General features: G+C 40.4%; 1 protein-coding gene across 1 annotated transcript in view; it reads right to left on the reverse strand.

Moving 5' to 3' along the window:
• Window positions 1-17,158, reverse strand: part of LOC106089291 (COP9 signalosome complex subunit 7) — a 152,277-nt gene that overhangs the window by 32,425 nt on the left and 102,694 nt on the right. The gene's annotated exons all lie outside the window — the stretch shown is intronic.

Raw genomic sequence — 17,158 nt, forward strand, 5'->3', positions numbered from 1 at the left:
CCACGCATTAGCATTTTCTAGCGACCGCTCGTCGGTAATTCCTCGTGACTGATCGCGTCCTACAGTAGCTGCTTACGCAGGCCACACGTTAGTAATTTCTAGTGACAGCTTGTATTCAACCGTGTGTGCTTACACTGGCCACGAGTCAGCGACTCCAAGTGACCGCTCGTATTCATCGTGTGTGCTTACGGAAGCCACGCGCGTCAGTATTTCTTATGACCGCTCATGTTCATCTGTGGGTGCTCACGCAAGCTTCACTCGTAACCATTGCTCTCAAGCTACTGCTCGTGCATGCACCTACGCAAGCCACATGTGCTCGTGACGCGCCGTAATCGTTAGCCACGCGCCATCGATCCACTATCACCCGCAGGTGTGCTAACGCAGGCCACGCGAGACCGAGACTTTCGATATACCCTAACTGAATTGCCGTGTAAGCACATAGACGACATTTTTTGTTCGGCGTTCCCCGCTGGAGTGTGTCCCGTAGTCGACCAGAAACCAGGCTCCATGCCCGGATCCGACAGAGCCCGCGGAACGGAGTACTGATCCAGGACACTGGAGTACTGGGCCAGTTATTCGCCGGGATCACAGAAAAGACAGTGGAGTCTGGGCATCTATAGACACCAGTATCCGCCGATTTCGCCCGGAGCAGGACTCCATCGCCGAACCAGGACTACCGAGCCAGGTTTCCGCCGCTTTCGCCCGGAGCGGGACTCCATCCCGGAACCAGGAGTACGATTACTAAAACGTTCGCGCATCTCTCACTCTATTGTAAATGTACGTGTGTTAATAGCTAAGTTTGTTTTTATGTGGCATGCAATACAGACAATTGATTTGGCCAAAGTTGCTATTGAGTGCCAAATTTTGGGTACTCTGATGATAATTGCGCCTTATAGAGGCTCAAGAAGTCATTTGATTTGGACCATACTTGGCACAGCTAATCGAAGTCACAACACTTTGTGGAAAATTCAAGCCAAATCGAATAAGAATTGCGCCGTCTAGAGTCTCAAGACCTGAGATCTGTTGAGAGATTTAACACCGTGTGTTCTGGTGGACCCCTACCCATTCCTGTCACATGTGATACAGATGGGACCATATTTGGATATAGCTGGCATATATACCGATCTCCCAATTTTGTGTAATGAGCCTATAAAAGGAGCATTTTTCATCCGATTTTGATGAAATTTAAAACAGTGAGTTTTGATATTCAACTAAAAGGTTTATAAGGGTACCAAAACGCACTGTTTGAAATTTCATCAAAATCGAATGAAATATGCTCGCTTTATAGGCTCATTAGACTATATCGGGAGATCGGTATATATGGCAGCTATATCCAAATATGGTCCAAACTGTAGCACAATTAACAGGAATGGGTAGTGGTCTACCAGAATACACTGTACCGAATTTCATCGAACTCGGGTAGTAAATGGATATTTTATGGCCTCTATACCCTATATCAGGAGATCGGGTAGTCGGTCTAAGGGCAACTATATCCAAATATAGTCCGATCTTAACCGCACTTCACAGAAATGAATAGGGGTCTAACAGAACTCACTGTGCTAAATTTAATCAAAATCAGGTTTAGCTTTTAGGTATTTACCCATCGCTCATCTGTAGCCATATCAAGCATGATCCGAATCAGTGTATAACAGATATAACCCCCATACAAACTGATCCCCGGATTTGACTTTTTGAGCCCTAAGAGAAGCCTCAATATTCATCCGATTTGGCTTACATTTAGAACAAAGACTTGAATTACGACTTCCAACATCCGTGTCAAGTGTGATCTATAAACAGATAGATATAGCCCCCACATAAACCGATCGCCGGATTTGAATTCTTGAGCTATTAGAAGCCTCATTTTTCATCCGAATTGGCTGAAATTTGGAACAAAGACTTGAGTTGTGATTTCCAACATCCTGCCAAGTATGATCCGAATCAGTCAATATACAGACATAGCCCCCATTTTAAGCGATTCCCGGACTTGACTTCTTCAGCCCTTAGAAGCTTAAATTTTCACCTGATGCGGTTAAAATTTGGCCCAAAAACCTGCCTTATGACTTACAACATCAGTGCCAAGTTTATCCGAGTCGGCAAATATGGTGATATAGGCCCTCTAAGTACCGAATTTCATCGAATTCGGGTAATAAATGGATATTTTATGGCCTCTATACCCTATATCAGGAGATCGGGTAGTCGGTCTAAGGGCAGCTATATCCAAATATAGTCCGATCTTAACCGCACTTCACAGAAATGAATAGGGGTCTAACAGAACTCACTGTGCTAAATTTCATCAAAATCGGGTATACCTTTTGGGTATTTACCCATCGCTCATCTCTAACCACATCGGTTCAGATTTGAATATAGCCCCCATATAAACCGATCCCGCGATTCGACTTCTTAAACCCCTAGAAGTTTCAATTTTCATCCGATTTGGCTAAAATTTGGTACTGACTGTTCTGACTCGCAACATCCGTGCTAAGTATAAACCGAATCGGTCTATAAATAGATATAGCCCCCATATGAACCGATCGCCGGATTTGAATTCTTGAGCTATTAGAAGCCTCATTTTTCATCCGAATTGGCTGAAATTTGGAACAAAGACTTGAGTTGTGATTTCCAACATCCTGCCAAGTATGATCCGAAATAGTCAATATACAGACATAGCCTCCATATAAAGCGATTTCTGGACTTGACTTCTTCAGCCCTTATAAGCTTAAATTTTCACCGGATGCGGTTAAAATTTGACCCAAAAACCTGCCTTATGACTTACAACATCAGTGCCAAGTTTCATGCGAGTCGGTCAATATGGTGAAATAGGCCCCCTAAGTACCGATATCCCGATATGACTTCTTGGGACCAAGATAAATCGAACAAGTAAAAGCGTGCTAAGTTCGGCCGGGCCGAATCTTATATACCCTCCACCATGGAGCGCAGTTGTCGAGTTCTTTACCCGACATCTCTTCTTAAGCAAAAAGTGATATAAGAAAAGATTTGCTCTGCTATTAGAGCGATATAAAGATATGATCCGGTTTAGACCACTATTAAATTATATGTTGGAGACCTGTGTAGAATGTCAGCCAATTCGAGTAAGAATTGCGCCCTTTGGGGGCTCAAGAAGTAAAATAGAGAGATCGATTTATATGGGAGCTGTATCGGGCTATAAACAGATTTAGACCATAATCAACACGTATGTTGATGGTCAAGAGAAGATCCATCGTACAAAATTTCAGGCAAATCGGATAATAATTGCGACTTCTAGGGGTCAAGAAGTCAAGATCCCAGATCGGTTTATATGGCAGCTATATCAGGTTATGAACCGATTTAAACCTTATTTGACACAGTGGTTGAAAGAAAAAATAAAAAACGTCATGCAAAATTTCAGCCAAATCAGGTAGGAATTGCGTCCTCTAGAAGCTCAAGAAGTCAAGTCCCCAAATCTGTTTATATGACAGCTATATCAGTTTATGAGCCGATTTGAACCATTTTTGGCACACTTGTTGGATATCATAAAAAAAACATGTCGTGCAAAATTTCATTCCAATCTGATAAGAATTGCGCACTTTAGAGGCTTAAGAAGTCAAGACCCAAGATCGGTTTATATGGCAGCTATATCAGGTTATGGACCGATTAGGACCATACTTGGCACAGTTGTTGAATATCATAACAAAACACGTCGTGCAAAATTTCATTGTAATCGGATAAGAATTGCGCACTCTAGAGGCTTAAGAAGTCAAGACCCAAGATCGGTTTATATGGCAGCTATATCAGGTTATGGACCGATTTCAACCATACTTGGCACAGTTGTTGGATATCGTAACAAAACACGTCGTGCAAAATTTCATTCCAATCGGATAAGAATTGCGCACTCTAGAGGTTCAAGAATTCAAGACCCAAGATCGGTTTATATGGCAGCTATATCAGATTATGGACCGATTTGAACCATATTTAGCACAGTTGTTGGATATCATAACAAAACACGTCGTGCCAAAATTCATTCAAATCGGATAAGAATTGGGCACTCTAGAGGCTCAAGAAGTCAAGACCCAAGATCGGTTTATATGGCAGCTATATCAGATTATGAACCGATTTGAACCATACTTGGCACAGTTGTTGGACATCATAACAAAACACGTCGTGCCAAAATTCATTCAAATCGGATAAGAATTGCGCACTCTAGAGGCTCAAGAAGTCAAGACCCAAGATCGGTTTATATGGCAGCTATATCAGATTATGAACCGATTTCAACCATACTTGACACAGTTGTTGCATGTCATAACAAAACACGTCGTGCAAAATTTCGTGCCAATCGGATAAGAATTGCGCACTCTAGAGGTTCAAGAAGTCAAGACCCAAGATCGGTTTATATGGCAGCTATATCAAAACATGGACCGATATGGCCCATTTACAATACCAACCGACCTACATTAATAAGAAGTATTTGTGCAAAATTTCAAGCGGCTAGCTTTACTCCTTCGGAAGTTAGCGTGCTTTCGACAGACAGACGGACGGACGGACGGACGGACGGACGGACGGACAGACGGACGGACATGGCTAGATCGACATAAAATTTCACGACGATCAAGAATATATATACTTTATGGGGTCTCAGACGAATATTTCGAGTAGTTACAAACAGAATGACGAAATTAGTATACCCCCCATCTTATGGTGGAGGGTATAAAAATCGAATACAAAATCAGTTAATAAGCGTACATTTTTAGCAGAATCAATGGTGGTGGGTTCCTAAGATTCGTCCGGGCCAAACGTAGCACGCTTTTACTTAGTTCAAATACGATAATTGCTATATTTTTAATCACCGCTCTGCTTATCAAATAGGTAACGAATCTATGCAAGACTCATTGAATAATGACATTCGAAAGCTTTCGTATGTTTAAGGGGTTACCCGAAATTCTAGTTGCCTTGTGTGACATACGAGTGTAACCTATTTCCATGAAATATACCAGGCTTGGATAAAGAGAAACATGCACTAAAACGCAATCATCTATACACCGACACTGGGGTCCCACAGAGACACAACAAACCAACAACTATTGAACAAGAATACATATATGGAGTGTTGATAAATGACAACATTGGCAACATATAGCATAAAACGTGGTCGGATAAGTAATGGCAAGAAATATAAAAGGTTACTACTATTAGCGGCCAGATAGACTTGTAGGTCCGTATCCATTAAAGATGATATTTTTCTATAAAACTTATCTGAATTAACGATTTTAGTAACTCGCAATTTCCTGTGGCATTCCAATGCTCCAATGGAAATATTCCCGGCCTTCTTAACCCAACTACCATACAACATGTATATAAAGCAGAACTGCATTCACAGCCAACACATTGATTCCATTTCAAAATCTGTCCGGAAGCATTTTTCCCAATCAATGTTGTCACATAGTGAGTGGACTTTAACCACAAAACCGCATGTACCCACATCCAATAAAAGGAGTTTAAGTCATGTCCATGACAAAATCAATGGTGGTGATGACAACAATCATTGTCTGACAGTCAACAATTTAGGACAAGAGGACAATGATGAAATTAATTATACCAACCGAAAGAAAGAACATAGAAGGACAAAATCAACGACAAAAGTATTTGACCCCAAAAACAATTCCTATTTACTATGTCAACAACTGCTCAAGAGTTGATCTTTTAGTGGTCCATTGGAGCACATTTCGGGCATATTTGGCTTAATGCAATAACAACACCACTTTTTGATGACACACACTCACTCACATATACACTAAATAAGGATGTGGCCAAATTGCCATTGTCCAGAAATGGTGTTGCGTTCAATCAACATCAGCATTATTCTAATGCTTGGACAAATATCCTGGGAAGATTTGTAATAATTACATCAAACAACAGTAAGGAATTGAAGGACAAATGTTGTCAAACATTAACAACACCACAGGGTGCAATTGAGGGAGTGTGTAAGGACAAGAAAGGATTCTCTGTTTGCATGTCCGCATGGTATGGGTAATTATGTTAGAATGCTAAATGTTTACAAAGGGAAAATTTGGTTTAGACATTCCGAGAAAACAGCTCACATTACGAAAGGTAAAGAGAGGAGGGAAGGAGCAAAGCAAACCAGATATATTTAAACTAAAATTAAAGAAAGAAAATTATGACAAATTTTAAAGAACATTAAATTAAAAACAAGCAAGGATGGACTTAAGTCGGATATAGCCGACTTTTTGATACCCTACACCACATTGGGAATGCGGTAGAAATTAAATTAAAATGCTTTAAATTAAATTCTGACCAAAATCTGTATGGGAGTCATAAGGGAAACGAAATACTAATAGGGTATGATGCGAATTCTCACCACATTTCGTGGGGAAGTACCAGCACTAATAAGCGGGGCCAAATCCTGGCAGAGTTCTTGAATACTAAAGACCTAATAACATTTAATATTGGTAACACCAATACCTTTGTTAACAGGATTAGGTATTAGATGTGACAATATGTGCGGAAAATATAATCGATGAGGTTCAGCATTGGAGCGTCTCCATGGAACACTCTTTCTCTGACCATCGCTGTGTTAGGTTTAGAAAGCACGGCCAGCGCCAAATCCAATAAGCTTCCGTAATAAGTTAAAAACCAACTGGACAAAATTCGGAAGACTACTCAGAAGAAGACTTGGACAAGATAATTTGGATTGTCCAAGCGTAGAAGAAAAAAAAAATGTCCATGAACATTCCACTAAGGAACAGGGGCAAACTTCTCACATATCAATGAGTGCAGTCCGATTCAAGTTTGGAGAGAAGTTTTACTTTGGAGAGAAGTTTTACATGGCATAGGACCTCACAAATGTTGCCAGCATTAGGAGGGGAAAACCACCGCCGAAAACTTGTTCTGATGGTCACGCCAGGATTCGAACCCAGGTGTTCAGCGTCATAGGCGGACATGCTAACCTCTGCGCTACGATGGCCTCCAAGCGTAGAAGACATTGACAAAAATGTCAACAGGATTACGACTGCACTAGTGAGATCTTTCGAAGACAGTTGTTCTCTTCGGGAAAGGAAATCAGCCCAAGAAAAACCCTGGATGACCGGGCAGATTCGCAATATTGGAAAAGAAATCAGCAGACTTTTCAACAGAGCACGTCGTAACAAAGCGGAAGTATATTGGGATGTGTACTACACACGGCTCAAGGAATACAAAAAGATTACCATAGCTGCAAAATGTGCCTCCTGAAAGCTTTTCTGCGAACAGGTCGATTAAAAGATGAACAAGTTTTCTCCAAAAAACCATGTCCAAACTGAAACGTTAGTAGACGATATGGGAGTGAGAGCGGAGACAACGGAGTTGAGGCTTCTGATGAAAATCCATTTTCCAAAGGATACGACGGTACTCACGGAGACACCGGAACCTTGGAATAATGATCAATCGAAGGATTATCATTACAGAATGTATGGTGAAGGAATCCTCGAGGTGCTTCAAACCGTTTAAGTCACCCGGCCCAAATGGAATATTTCCGACGTTACTACAGAAGAAGGCGCGACTATCTGGCGCCCCATCTGGCCAATATTTCCAGAGCATGCCAAGGACTTTCATATGCTCCGAAAGCAATGAAGGAAGCAAGTGTGGATTACGACGGCACTGGTGGGGTCTTTCGAAGAAAGTTGTCCTCTTCGGAAAGGAAAGAAAAACCCTGGATGACCGGAGTGATCCGAAATATTGGGAAAGAAGTCCGCAGACTTTTCAACATAGCACGCCGTAACAAAGTGGAAGTATATTGGGATGTGTACTACATACGGCTCAAGGAATACAAAAAGATGACCATAGCGACAAAATGTGCTTCCTGGAAGCTTTCCTGCGAACGGGTCGATGGAAAGATTACAAAATGTTTCTCCAAAAACCCATGTCCAAACTGAAACGTTAGTAGACGACATGGGAGTGAGAACAGTGACAACGGAGCACATGTTGAGGCTTTTGATGAAAATCAATTTTCCACAGGATACGAGGGGACTCACGGAGATACCGGAATCTTGGAATGATAATCAATCGAAGGATATCATTACAGAATTTATGGTGAACGAATCCTCAAGGTGCTTCAAACCATTTAAGTCACCCGGCCCAGATGGAATATTTCCGGCGTTGCTACAGAAGGAGGCTGACTATCTGGCGCCCCATCTGTCTAATATTTTCACAGCATGCCAAGGACTTGCATATTTTCCGAAAGCCTTGAAGGAAGCAAGTGTGGTATATATATACCCAAGCCCGGCAAGGCATGTTATGCTACACAGAAAGCCTAGAGAACTATAAGCCTTACGTCCATTCTACTCAAAACCGTGGAATGCCATATTATTGTGTGGATGCCATGATAAAGAGAAGGATACCTAGCAGACTGATCAAATACAAACAGCATGCTTAGATCAAGGGAAGACCGATGGAGGCTGCCCTCCACGAGGTTGTGCATAAAATAGAAAAATCCTTTGATCCGACACACTGATCGAATCCTTATACCAGTACAGGGTGGACACGGTCCCTAGAGACTGGATATACCATATGCTAAGGAACAGGTGGATAAATTGTGGGTCCCATGACATATACATAAGTGAGAAATTGGCACAGAGCACAACACTAGGGGGCATTTTGTCGCCACTCCAATGGGTGACCACCATAAATGACCTATTACGCATGCTGACTTAGGAGGGATTTAAACCAGCCTGCTACACAGACGATGTTATAATACTTCCAAGGGGTTGGGATCCGAACGAGCTATGCAGAAAGGCCGAAAGGGTTTTGGAAATGGCATACAACGTTGCTAGAGTCGTATGCCAATGGGTGACCACCATAAATGACCTATTACACATGCTGACTTAGGAGGGACTAGAAACCGTCTGCTACGTAGACGATGTTATAATACTTCTAAGGGGTAAGGATCCGAACGAGCTATGCATAAAGGCCGAAAGGGGTTTGGTAATGGCATACGACTTCGCTAGACCCATGTTAAATCAGAGAAGATTGAAGTATGCCTGTTTGGGAGGAAGACGTAGGTGGGTCAATTTAACACACCAAGTTTCCTCAAGGAAACGATTTCGATATCTGACAAGGTCAAATACTTAGGTGTGATCTTGGACAGGAAACTGAATTGGAAGTGTTATATTCAGGAGCGTACTGAGAAGGCTCCCATATGTTGGGCAGCATGTAGACGGGCCGTAGACTCGAAATGGGGATTGAGTCCGAGAATAGTCCACTGGCTCCACAGGAGCGTGATTAGACCAATACTTACTTACGCCTCAGTAATTTGGTAGACTGCTATGGAGGTTCAGAGAACACGTTGTCTTGGCATAGGCGTAGTAATGAGGACGACGCCCATTAGGACAATGGAGACTATTCTAGATATCCGACCATTTGACATACAGATTAAATGTGAGGCAGCCACTGCGGCTATGAGACTAAAGGCGATGGGAGAATGGATTGAGCATGGGAGCAGCTCATACCATAGCGGTATAATCGAGGCGACGATAGGAAACCTGGAAGGAAGGGAAGAGGTTTCCGATCGGATACATGAGATGAACCTTGAAGTCGAGTGCGAGGCACAGTCTTGGATTGACAGAACCCTAGTATTGCCATTTGGAAGATCATGTTACAAGGATGGATCAAAGCTAGAGGACAGAGTGGACTGGGGTTTACATTGAGAACGCAGAGACTGAGATCTGTTTTAGACTGACCATAATATGGTCGTGCAGGCGGAGATCCGGGCGATCACGGAATGCTCGAAGTGGTGTGGTGCTAACGCGAGGACGTCGAGTGTGAACATCTTTACGGACAGCAAAATTGCCATAAGAGCAATAACAACCAGAACGGTAAGGTCACGAACAGTCTTGCTGTGTAAAAAGGAGATTAACGCCTTCTCTAAGGATGGCAAAATTCTCATCGTTTGGGTGCCGGGCCATAACGGAGTGAGGGAAAATAAAAGGGCGGCGAAGACCTGAGGACTGCCGTCAATAAACTTGGTTAACCCGAAACCGTCCGGTCGAAGCGGTCGATAAAACGGCGAAAATCCTATGGGGAGATCGGGATCGTGGGAAGGCGAGGCTATTGATGAAAGGAAGTAAGAAAATGGTCAGTAATACTTTCGGTATCATAACAGGACACATAGGACTGCAAGCTCACTTATGCAAAATCGGTGTGACAAGTGATAGAATGTGTAGGGCATGCGTAGGGGAAGATGAAGAGACGTTTAAGCATTTCCTAAGTTATTGCCAGGCTTTTGCGGCGTACAGACACCGGTACTTAGATGGGGACAAAATACCAGGCATAAACCATCTAAGGGGCGCAGTATGGAAAGCAATTAAGGATTTTGTAAGTAGCACGGAATTCCTAAGCTAGATTTTCTTTTTCGAGGCAACTTTTTAGTATTTAGAGCGCACAAGCCGATAACTGCGTTAGGTGTATATCCATAGTGGCATGGGGCGGATTAATATCCACACTCTTTTTGCAACCCAACCTAATATGCGAATCAAGTTTAGCCTCCTGTAACTGTTGAATACCTCTACTGCTAAATGTTATGCCTTAAGCGGAGGGAGTACAGTGGCAAGAGAACAAGAGTGATCACTTCACTACACAAAATAGGACGGGAAAGGGGGAGTAAGGAATACATCAAGGGGAGAAAGACGTAAATCTCTTTAAAACATGAGAGAAACATTGATCGCTTATTCAGCGATATTATGGAAAGGTCACAGCGAAGGCTATCGAGATGGGCTACGAAAAAAAGACTTAGCACAGTTGTTGGAATTCATAACAGAACACGGTATGCAAAATTTCAGCCTCACGCTTAAGAAAACAAATCGGAAGCTATATCAGGATATAGACGATTTGAACCGTGCTTTCTACAATTGTTGGAAGTCATAACAGAACATCGTATGCAAAATTTCAGCCAAATCGGGAGATCGGTTTTTATGAGAGCTATATCCAAATCTGAACCGAAATAGCCCATTCGCAATCCCCAACGAGCTACATCAATGTTAAGTATCTGTGCAGAATTTTAAGTGGCTAGTTTTACGGGTTCGACAGCTATCGTGATTTCGACAGACGGAAGGGCGGACGGATGGACGGACATGGCTAGATCGACTCACGGCGTCAAGACGATCAAGAATATATATACCTTATGGGGTCTTAGACGAATATTTCGAGGTGTTACCATCGCCACCATCCTATGGTGGTGGGTATAAAAAAAAGTGCCGCTCTGTGGCAAACAATTGGACTTCCCTAAAATTTTGAAGCTACTGATTATTGAGTTAAAACTTTAACCGGACAGTACCAATGAATGTGAAATGAGTTTCCTCTCTTCTTACTAATGAATTGTTTGCCGATTCCAAATTTTTTTTCTTTTTTTTTTTTATTTCATTATTTAAAAATAATTTTTTAATGATTTCCATTTATTGGTCATTTTGTTATTCATAAAAAGATAAAAACAGGCAACTAATAGCTACTTATGCCACACAAACATCTCTATATAGGACACTTTGTATGAGTAAACATACATTGACTCCATTGACATTCAACCATCATGAGCTTGGCTCCTGTGGTTGAGTCCAATGCTGGTGACAACCTTCTTTGGCCTTTGTGCAAATTTTAGTTTGGTTTTGGGTGAATGTCAAAACTAATTAAAAGTTTGTACCAAAAATAAAGACGACGCACCACAGCAATGGTAGGAAGGTAGAAAGAGATCCTTGGATACTTTTTAAAATACCTCAAATTGTGCGAGTATTTTAATTGCTGCTTCTCCAAAGAGACGACGAATGATGACCGACCGACCGACCAAACGACCGATGTACAGAGACAACGTCATCGAAAGTAAACACCCAAAACATTTTCTAAAAAAACTTTAAACTTTACAGTAGATTTTTAATATATTATGACCTATGTATATTAAGAGCAATTCTTATGCCTGAAGTTTTAGGTTTTCTCTAGGGCAAAATTTAAGAGCTTCGATGAAATATTAATTTTTAATTTTAATTAATTTATTATTTTCTCAAAATACAAATAAGGGCTTGTAAGCAAACAGTTTACCCTTTTGCTTGGTAATAATTAATACAGTCATACACTGTCAACCTTCTTTGGTGGCCATAAGTCCTTTCGTTCCTTTCACTGTGCTAGTGCTTGTTGAGTGGCTGAGCTGGCCCTTTTTTCTATTTTTTTTGCTTGTGGGAATAGCTGTTGTATAGATGTATGTGTGTGTATGCATGCGGCCAAGGATATTTTAATGAAACAAAGTTCGTTTGATTTTGTAAACACGTGCATTGTTGTTTGGCTATCCTTGCTAATTTACAACCGGATATTCTCAGTGGCCCAGGACACTTTGCTTATTTTCGGTTAGAAAGCAATTTAAGCAATTAATGTGATTTTACCTTGTGTTAAATTTAAATGTAAAATGTCGATTACAGGCTTCATCTGCAAGTTAAATTAATTTATTTTTTTTTATATGTGTATACACTTAATCTAGATAAACTTTAATACCCCTGGTGATTTGTGGTAGAAACTTTCTTGTTTGTACAATAATTGTAATTGTTGTCAGGTACTAGGGGCATTTTTAAATATTTAAAAGGATTTTGTTTGATTTTTGGTAGGAGGAATATCGAAAGTCGATTTTCATGAGCAATTTTGGAAGGGGGCGTAGACTAAGACATTAGCTCTCAGGTTTGTGTGTCACAATGGACGAAAACGTCTAAGTGAGTCTGATGGCAGACTGCCACTTAAACCTAGCCTTGTGTGTCATGTAAGTACTCTTCTCCCAAAATCCTCTGATTTGATTTTCATATGGTCATTATCGGTCTGGCTGGCCATTGTGGCGCAGAGGTCAGCATGCCCACATAGGACGCCGTATGTCTGAGTTCCAATCCTGGTAAAAACATCCGAAAGAAAATTTTTGGTAGCGTTACCCCCTCCTAATGCTGTAGACATTTGTGAGATACTTGTGTCATTTGAAAACAATTAAAAAGGCGTTAAGTTCGGCCGAGCCGAACTTTGGATACCCACCACCTCGGGTATATATGTTAACCATCTTTCATCAAAATCCGGTGAAAATTGCATACCTTTAAATCGAGATATCGGTTTATATGGCAGCTATATCCAAATCTGGACAAATTTAGGCCAAGATGCAGAAAAATGTCGAAAAGCCTAACGCAACGCACTGCCCCAAATCTCGGCGAAATTGGACAATAAATGCGCCTTTTATGGACCCAAAACCTTAAATAGAGATATCGGTCTATATGATAGCTATATTCAAATCTGGACCATATTTCAGAAGTATGTCAAGGGGCTTAACTTAACTCACTGTCCTAAATTTTGGCGAAATCGGACAATAAATGCCCCTTTTATGGACCCAAAACCTTAAATCGAGAGATCGGTCTATATAGCAGCTATATTCAAATCTGGACCGATCTGGTCCAAAATTGAAGAAGGACGTCGAAGAGCCTAGTACAATTCACTGTCTCAAATCGTATAATAAAAATCGTATAATAAATCGTATAATAATCGTATAATAAATCGTATAATAAATGCGGCTTTCATGGGCCTAACACCCTAAAATGGAGGACCGGTCTATAGGACAGCTATATCGAAATCTGGACTGATCTGGGACAAATTGAAGAAGGACGTCGAAGGGCCTAACACAACTCACTGTCCCAAATTTCAGCAAGATCGGACAATATATGTGGTTTTCATGGGCCTAAGACCCTAAAACGGAGGATGGGTCTATATGGCAGCTATATCCAAATCTGGACCGATCTGGGCCAAATTGACGAAGGATGTCGAAGGGCCTAACACAACTCACTGTCCCAAATTTCAGCACCATCGGACAATATATGTGGCTTTTATGGGTCTATGACCCTAAATCGGAGGACCGGTCCATATGGCAGCTATATCAAAATCTGGATCGATCTGAGCCAAATTGACGAAGGATGTCAAAGGGCCTAACACAACTCGCTGTCCCAAATTTCAGCAAAATCGGATAATAAATGTGGCTTTTATGGGCCTAAGATCCTAAATCAGAGGATCGGTCTATATGGCAGCTATATCCAAATCTGGACCGATCTAGGCCAAATTGACGAAGGATGTCAAAGGGCCTAAAACAACTCACTGTCCCAAATTTCAGCAAGATCGGACAATAAATGTGGCTTTTATGGGCCTAAAACCCTAAATCGGAGGATCGGTGTATATGGCAGCTATATTCAAATCTGGACCGATCTGGGCCAAATTGACGAAGGATGTCGAAGGGCCTAACATAACTCACTGTCCCAAATTTCAGCAAAATCGGATAACAAATGTGGCTTTTATGGGTCTAAGACCCTAAATCGGAGGATCGGTCTATATGGCAGCTATATCTAAATCTGAACCGATTAGGACCAAATTGAAGAAAGATATCGATGAGCCTTAGACAACTCACTGTCCCAAATTTCAGCAAAATTGGATAATAAATGTGGCTTTTATGGGTCTAAGACCCTAAAACGGTGTATCGGTCTATATGGGGGCTATATCAAGATATAGTCCGATATAGCCCATCTTCGAACTTAACCTGCTTATGGACAAAAAAAAGAATCTATTTCAGCTCAATATATCTATTTTTAAAGACTGTAGCGTGATTTAAACAGGCAGATGGACAGACGCACGGACAAGTCTAGATCGTTTTATATTTTTACGCTGATCAAGAATAGGGTCGGAAATGGATATTTCGATGTGTTGCAAACGGAATGACAAAATGAATTTACCCCCATCCTTCGGTGATGGGTTATAAAAAATGGTTTGGCAGCTATGTAAAAATGTCTCCCTAAAGTGGTGTCAAACTGCGGCACGCTGTTCCTTATCGACTATAAAAAAGAGGTACCTTATCATTGAGCTCAAACTTGAATCGCACGGCACTTATATCAATAAGTGAGAAGTTTGCGCCAAGTTCCTTAATGAAATGTTTGTGGACCCAAGACTGTTGGCTATAAAATTGGTCATTAGTTTTGCTTTCTACTCACAAATACCTTAAATAGTAACCCTTTAAGGAACAAGAAGGCTTCTTCCTTCTTCTGTTCCTGTGGTATCAAAATGGACGAAAACGTCTATGTGAATCTGATGCCTGACTGCCACTTAAACCTAACCTAACCCCTTTTTTCAATGAATGTCACCCCTTTTTTCTGTCTTTTATCAATAAGATTGCCCACTACTGCCAGGATTTCTTTTCACTAGCCGAATCAATTTAGCTGTTTCTGCAGTTTTGGTTTTTGGCGACCACCATGGCCCTTGGCAACGCTATAAGGATTTATGATGCGATACACATACTTTTTGTTCATCTTGAGGTGTTTGAGTTCGCCAACAATAGCCGGTTGTGATTTTTCATGAAGGAATATACCTTCCACCCTATGGTTGGGGGCAATATTATTGACTTTCTAATCACTTAAGCGCCCCTTGATAACTTAATAAAGTCTTGACAACAAAGTTGCAGTTAACTTCATCAATAACATGGCTAAATACATAACAATTCGTGCACAGATTACTTTTTTGTTATCCTTTTTTTTCTCTTTTTAACAATTCATGCACAGATTACTTTTTTATTATCCTTTTTTCTCTCCTGGCAATAAAACACTACAATGATGTTTACATTAATTCAAACTGTTCAAAGTACGTTTGAACATGAAGTCATGTGCACCCATGTGCAGACATGCGTTCACGTATGCACATGACCCACTGTGCATAACGGTACATTGAAGTAAGTTCTTAATCGCTGATTCCGCCTTGACTTCATATTTGTTTACCTGGAATTGTTGCTTGTAGCTTGGAAAGTTGACCGTTTTCGCGGGGTCCAAGTGACAAGCAACAACCAGAAAAAGATCAGTCTCGCTTTTAAATCTCAAACCCGCGCATCGTATTCTCTCCCCCTCAAAGTGAACCCAAGTGAAGTGAAAAGCAAAAAAGTGATCTTACATATATACATATAAACAATCGTTAAAGAAAAGAACATTACAAACAGTGAAACAAAAATTAACAAACTCAGTTTTCAGACGTGAAGAAGACACTAAGATACAACATAAACCCACAAGAAGACCCAAAATCAACACAACACATGGTTAAACCATCAAAGTGCGGGACACCAAAAATAAACACAAGTGCGGGCCACTCTACACACCATCAACAAATTCCTGTATCCTTAGACCCAAAATCAAAATGTGAAATAACCTACTTACCCTCTAAAATTAAATTTTCCTACTTAAAGCTAAAGTTAAAATTTCCTATCCAAAACTAAAAGTAAAATTCGCTACTTAAGCTAAGAATAAATTGTGCTACTTCATCCTAAAAGAAATTAACTACTTAATGCTACATGTACAATTGTCTATCTAAATTTACCTACAACAAAAGACTGAATTCGATTTACTACTTATAAATAATGAAATGAGCAACAAACACAATAAACCATTACAACAGCATTGAATTTTAAACCTAATTCTCCCTCTGATTTTTTATTTCGAAAGGCAAAACCCTTAGTTTGACCCCAAACATTTGGTCCTTCGAACCGGATAAGTGGTTTTTTTAAATAATTAAAAAACCAAAAATCAAAAAAAAATTTTTCTGTTTTGTGCCCAAAAATAATTCATTTTCATTTCAAAAGACCCAGTGACCGAAACACAAAAAAATTCGCAACAACAAAAGTGCAGTGACCCAACAATTAAAAGCAAATGAAATAGAGAAAAGTGCGAAAAAAGGGTTGGTTACACACAACCGTACATACATACACGTATGGACGGACGGCCAACACAAAAATATCAAAACACATAAAAGATCAGTTTTGGCAATTTATTAAAAACAAAATAATACACAAATCACAAATTAAAAAATATATAGCGGCTCTCAGTGTTCTTCGTTTGGTTGTGGCATTTATTTTATTGAAAATTTGATAAAATATTCCAACCAAATGAAGATCAAAACGAAATAACAAAAGAAAATAATAACCAAATTGCAAAGTGACAATTAAAGTACATAAAGACTCAAATAAAACAAAAACTAATTAAATTAACAGGGTGACCCGTGTAAAAATAAAAATAATTAATTAAATTTTAATGTGCAAAAAATTGACCCCAAAATCATTAGAAGTTGTGGTAAATCAAAAAAGAAGTGTGCAAAAGACCCAAAAAACGTAAAG

This window comes from Stomoxys calcitrans, chromosome 5 (genome assembly GCF_963082655.1).
Source record: "Stomoxys calcitrans chromosome 5, idStoCalc2.1, whole genome shotgun sequence".
Taxonomy (NCBI): domain Eukaryota; kingdom Metazoa; phylum Arthropoda; class Insecta; order Diptera; family Muscidae; genus Stomoxys; species Stomoxys calcitrans.